Below are 6626 nucleotides of genomic sequence, written 5' to 3'. Positions count from 1 at the left end.
TTTTTGATGCCATACTATACTATGACATTTTTTCATTTTTGATCTATATACTATGACATTTTTTCATGGTTTTTGATGCCATACTATACTATGACATTTTTTCATGGTTTTTGATGCCATACTATACTATGACATTTTTTGACCATTTTTGACACCATAGTATACTGTGACATTTTTTGACCATTTTTTCACGCCATACTAAACTATGACATTTTTTGACCATTTTTCACGCCTTACTATACTATGACATTTTTTCATGGTTTTTGATGCCATACTATACTATGACATTTTTTGACCATTTTTGACACCTGTGTGTCTCAGTCTCGTTTCTGATGCAAATTGCTGCTCGGCAGAGAAAGAAGAAGAGGAGTTTTCGTGACCACTCTCTGGAATTACTGCTTTTCTTGCTCGCTCAGGCTTAATTTTACAGCATCAGTGAGAAGAAAGCTAAGCCTGATGCTTTAGACTGGAGGGTGAAGTGAAAGAGTAGATTTCCAAAGTATTCTGCATTCATGATGTCGCTGCTGATAGTGTTTGTCAGTGGCCTCATAAAACCACTGTTGTGTGCCATAGACAAACAGTAACAACAGCAATTGTTGCATAAGGTCCATTGTTTTTTTTCTTATTTTACCAAGCCCTTCTTTCATAAGGCACAGTCACACATAAGCCTTTTGTTCATCAACACTGCCCTGCATTAAACCCAGAATAAGGACGGGAAGTCACAGTTTCAATGTGGGTAATAAAGACAGAGTGATGCTGCAGTTTGTGCTCTGGTTTTTAAGGAGACATAAAAACAAAAATATCAGCCTCAGGGTGGCACTGGAGCAAAAGTCAGGGGATCATTAAAACTGGAACAACACATCCTCTGGAGACATGAGTATTTTTACAAAATGTTATGGTAATCCAATCCATAGATATTTCAGTCTGGAAAAAAGTGGTGGACTGTCAATCATTGTCATCTGTGCAGCCATGCCGTTAGCATGACTAACAGAAAGATATATGTATAGATATCTTTAAACCTCACTGGATGTAGCCAAAGAACCAATATCTCAGGCCGAATGTCGTCCTAATAAAAATCCTTAACAGTAAAAAAGTAAATACCTAACTTTGTAGTGAGCCTAAAATAAATGCATTCACATTAAATTTTGTGGTTTCTAGATCACAAATTATTCATAACTTTGAAATGAAAAGTAAAATATACTGATATTCTTGGATTATGACTTTAACTTGAGAGCTACTTTGTGCACAGATACATAGTAGCTGATAAACATAGTAGTTACTAAATCACAAACCAATCAAATGTAGTACAACAGGAGATGCATTAGTGTTTGGCTCCAATAGTTAATTACTGCTCGCTGCAATCATAGAGAGGTAGAACTGTCATAATTTTCCTGAGTCATGCAAGGTTAGAATAATCATGTATTATGCCTTCCCACACATCTGCCTGTTAGAGGAAGGTATGTAAAGTGCTGCCTCAAGTGCTTCCATTAGTATTCTTGATTTCCTGAGACACAAAGAGACCAGTGCACCCCGTGCTTTGCACCCTGACTCATTCTTTTATTACATAAAAATAAACCCCATCAATGTACAGTACATCACCAAACAGTGTGTGTTGTCCAGTTGGGAATGGTTTGCATAGGTACATTATGAAGCCAGAACTAGAATTCTATTCTGAATGTCTGAGGTCTTCATGATCCTCATCTCTTAGTTGTTTTGTTTTGTCTGGAAGGACACAGCTGATCCAGGATGATGTCACTTTAAACAGGTGCACCATCAAATCTAGCAGTGCTGTCATTAAGTGTGGTCGTCATGTCGGGTTTTTATAAGAACTGCAGTATTTGTAATCAGTCGAGAACTTGTGGCAGTGATGAACTAGCGAAAAAATGTTTTGAGAAATATGCTAGCTGCTATGATGAACTAGTTGGACTTCTATCACTTCTTTTTTACGGCATTTTATGTACAAAAATAACAGTGTCTGTAGGTCCAAAGGCTGTTTGTGTTAACACAGTAATACATCAGGATAGGAAGATAAACCTGGAATGATATGAAATGTTATTAACATCACAAAAGTAATTAACATCACTGGGTCATTCATATAACAGAACATCTGAGCAAGAAAAATGTATTTCTATTGTCTATGGTCTGAGAAGTAAGTGAGCGGTGGATGGTAGAACATGTAAAATGAATGAACTAGTTGGATTTCTATCGCTTCTTTTCAGTTGAGGTTGAGGAATTTAAAAGGGTGAGTCCAACTGATTTTTATGCATATAGTAGTACTCCTACTATTTCTTTTACTTGACATCTTTAGCCTAATTAAGTATGTCATGGTCATGTGGCTCAGAATTGCAATAGAAAAATGGCTCAGTGTAGCTTCCACATTCTTCAGATGAGTTTAAACTAAATTAGAAGAGGAACACTTGGAGATGCAGTGTAAATGTTTCCTTTGTATCCACGCTGGAGGTGGATTAGTGATCAAGGCTGCTGAGAAGTCTGTCTGTCGGTCAGTCCATCTGTCTGTCCACCTGACAGGATGAGAATCCTCAGCCAAACCAGGAGCAGGAAGCGTCTGCGAGGTGATTAATCATGCTTGTGGCGCTGACTCCTCTCCTGATAGATCTGTTCAGTGAATGGTCTGTAAATACAGCAGAACAAACATGTAATGGGACAATAAATCAGAGACTGGACCGCCGTACCACTCGGTGCCAGGAGCGTGTGTGTCTGCTGAACCGTGAGGGAGCTTGAGTATGTAAGATAGGAACATGCCTCGTCTCTCCACATGTTCCACCACCCTGATGCACTTGAATGCACTTACAGTTTTGCACCACTGACTCCCATGTTAAACTAACAGCTGTACCAGCAAACAGCAGCTCTGTTCCCAAGGTGTAATTGAGGGAATTTGGAAAATAATTGGCCAGAGCCAGAGAACAAACAGGGATATTGTTGAGCTGTTATCAAAAGGGGCCACATTTCTCTGTCAGGTGGACATCATATCTCTGAATCACCAGACACATTTGAAAAGTGTACAGGAGAGTGAAGGATGCAGGACAGAGTTGTATCATTGTATGATCACAGTGCTGTAAAACCTGTGTTGGGACACTGGATCCTGGTTTGGAATTTGTCATTGCAAGTGTGTTCTCTGATGCAAATTTACAGTATATTTACAACAAGAGCTATTTTAAGGCACAGGTGAGCTAAGCAGGTGGGTAGGGCGCTACCAGCTGGAGGAACCAAGAAGGAGGAAGACAAATGATTTCGTACAGCCAAACTACAACAGAAAGTAGCTGATGAGCTAATCTAGCAGGATAGCTAACTGCTAACACAGTAGCCAGCTGGGACATGCTAACGTGATCTTTTAGCATCTGTCTGTTTTCTCTGTTTCCATCATACTGTTAGCAGCTAGAGAATTACGACCTTCAGAAACACACAATTATGCTCAGATAAAACATTTACCAAAACAAATAAGCTGCAGAGACATCTTCTGTCTCTACCATACAATCCTACAGGATGCTCTACAAAATATTGTGCAAAGACAAATCTCCAAATCAATTTACCAACTGTAGTGCAGGTGTGTTGTAGACTAAAATGTAGAACTAATAATAGTCTAACTGGATAATGTGTCATCTCAGAGACAGTATAGAGATGACAGGGACTGGACTGCATAGACAATCTGGAATCTGGACAATGTCAGGAGGTTTGTCTTTTTCCATTTCACATCCCAAATATTATTAAAGCAGGATAAGACTCATAACAGCGGCTCTGGTGTTCATGTAAACATACTCAATTACAGACTCTGACACCAGAAGTTGAATTAAGTTGAATTTAATAATATATAAATGATAGTGGCTATGAATAGATCTGAAGAGACTGAAAATAGCCAGAGGCAGTCCTGTTTGCAGAAGTGTATTCTAAGGATTTAATAGTAGATGGGAAGGGTCTAAAAATCATTATTTGGTGTCAGCTTTCACTACTGCATCTCACATTATGAGCTAAAAAAACCTGAGGGCAATTGTCTGAACTCACTCAACACCTATTTCCATTCACTGTGTGGTTCCTGAATCTATCCCACTGGTGCTATTACCCATTCCAGTCAATGTGGTAATATCCAACTGGCCTGCCTTGCTACCCTCACCCCAGTTAAACTAAATGAGATCATTCAGAATCTTTGCCAGAGGCAGAAGATAAATATAGCATATGAATCTTTTCCCAGTCACAGTGTGTGGTAAAATCTGGCACCTGCCTTTCCTTCAGTTCACAGGTTGGGGCTAAATGACACAATTGTGGATCAGTGCAGTCTGAAATCACCGGAGTGACACACACACCTGAGCTCTCTTTCACAGCATGTGCTAATATGTGACATTTTCAGGGACATGTGCCTCTAAACTTGCTCTTCCTTTCAAAGCCTAATGTGACTTTACTCGTTACTCGTTGGGTAAATGAGCCCACTTTGAAAGATGCAGTTAGACAACAGTGTTTCCCTGCCAGCACTGGGTCATGTATGTAGTGGCATAAATGTGGGTGAGAAGATGTGAATAAAACAACCAAAATAACCCTCAGATGTTAGAGGAGGAAGGATAAAAGGGGCTAATCAGACGTAATGTGCTGAGTGCCTGATAAACACTAATATCCCTGTGACTGTGTGTGTCTGTGCCTTGTGTGATAAATGTAGGTCAGTCATTTTGAGAGCTTATCAATTTGCCATTTTCTACTATTTGTCTTTGTGCTACTACTTATTGTGGAGTTGTCAATATGCTGTAACAGGTTGTGACAAATTATTTAGGTGCAGCCATATGCATGTGTGGTACACTGTTGTGTCATTCGTTTGCACTTTTGAATCATAAGCTGTTTTGCTGCTATATGACACAGGCTCCTCACACATGTAATTTAAAGGGCAGCTGCACAGTTAGCACACATACATACAAACATGTATACACCTGCTCCGAAGATAAGAGGGTGTCTTACATGCACACGTACAGTCACACACACACAAATATCCTAATGGGTAAGTGCACATACCAGCTGCTTCCATGCCTGGCTCTGCCTCATTTGTGACTGGCTTATGCAGTCACAGCATGTTTGTGTGTTTCTGTGTGTATGTGTATGTGTGTATCTCTGTGTGCATGTGTCTGTGCGGACAGATCTCCAGAAGTAGGTCACGATATTTTTTTTTTTAGGTCTTATATCGTAATGGTCATAGACGAGCAGGGGAAGGACTCAACAGAGAAAAAAACTGGCCATCAAGGCTTTTAATGTGAAAAAAGATCAGACCACCTATTTTAATCCTTCGTTTTTTGTCCATCTGAACTTTTTGCAGAACTAATGAAGGTCATCCTAAATAAATGGCTATGACGTTTGTGAAGAAAACACAAGAGAGGAGGAAGAGGGCTGGGATTCGAATGATACGTCACTTCCTACCCCGGTGGCCTCGTTAACTTGTGCCTGAGTGACGTGTCCCCATTTACCTGTGTAGACAGAGGACCTGCGTACCGACTGGGTGGACCACAACAGAACTATGAATGGATGAGCTCTTACAGCAATCAACAAAAAGTAATTAGAACAGAACACATATTTACTGTAGTGCCTGAATCAGTTATTAATCATGGGCCAATCACACTGCTATCTGTTTCTATGTACTGTGTGTATAATCAAATGTTATGGATGATGCCTCTACAGTGTCTGCCCCCTGTGATTATGGAACTGAAGTTACACTTAACTGTCATTCTCTCTGTCTCATTAGAGAGACAAGGAAAATTGCTCCAGTGACTGCAACAGATACAGACATAAAGAAGTCACACCAAGCTGTTGTAGTGTTTATCTGATGCCTAATCGGTGTAATCACATAATGATCTGTACGGGTGGAGAGAGCAGCATGAGTTAGAGATGAAACATCCACATGTTTTTGTCAGTTTTTGGATAGCTGCTGGTTAGAGAGATGTTACTTCTTGCTGGTCTCATTGTTTTAACGTGATGAAGTGGACACCTTTTTACTTTTTCTGGTGTTTTTTATGGCAGTTACCAAACATCTTACATGTGAATGACTGTGAGCCTGCTGGTGCTAAAAATCTAAATGTTCTAAATTGACAAGTCAGGGACAACTTTCACATGTTGTGCTTAATGTATGCATTTTACTGACATATATAAATGAGACATGAGACTAAGAAAAGACTTACCCCTCAAAGCGTAATGCCACCTTGTAAGCCACAGCTACTATGGCAGTAAGGACAAGTCCAACAGGACTGGCACCACTGGGGCCAGAGAGGGAGAAAAGAACAGATGAAGGAAGATGGGTTAGGTTTTACATGTATTCTGTGAAGAGCACAATGCTTTAGGCCAATCATTCTTCTTCTTAAACAGATGCAGAGTGCGTAGTGATGGGGAGCAACAACAGGGAAACTACAGAACAAAACCAGCAGAACTTGGATTCAAATTAAAAATCTGGATCTTTGTGTCCCAACATATTAAAAAAATAATATTATGGAAAAAACCCTGTTCTGATGAGAATTTGATGTGGATTGAACCAAATTAGAAAACAAAGAAAAGAGATGATTGTTTGATTACATAGTCAGGAATAAATAAGTTAAATACAACTTAAGAAAATAAATCATTTTACAAAGACCTTTTTAAAACTG

The 6626-nt window shown here is 39.5% G+C and overlaps 1 long non-coding RNA gene across 1 annotated transcript; it reads right to left on the bottom strand.

Moving 5' to 3' along the window:
- Positions 1-1533: 1533 nt before the first annotated feature.
- LOC108889317 (uncharacterized) lies at positions 1534-6263 on the bottom strand. The gene is made up of 2 exons (XR_001961961.2): positions 6168-6263; positions 1534-2632 (listed from the first exon to the last, which is right to left on the bottom strand). It is a non-coding gene; the product is annotated as an uncharacterized LOC108889317 (long non-coding RNA).
- Positions 6264-6626: the final 363 nt, after the last annotated feature.

This window comes from Lates calcarifer, unplaced genomic scaffold, assembly GCF_001640805.2.
Source record: "Lates calcarifer isolate ASB-BC8 unplaced genomic scaffold, TLL_Latcal_v3 _unitig_1518_quiver_2518, whole genome shotgun sequence".
Classification (NCBI taxonomy): domain Eukaryota; kingdom Metazoa; phylum Chordata; class Actinopteri; family Centropomidae; genus Lates; species Lates calcarifer.
Note: the sequence above shows the minus strand (reverse complement) of the source record. Positions and strands in the feature narration are given on the sequence as shown.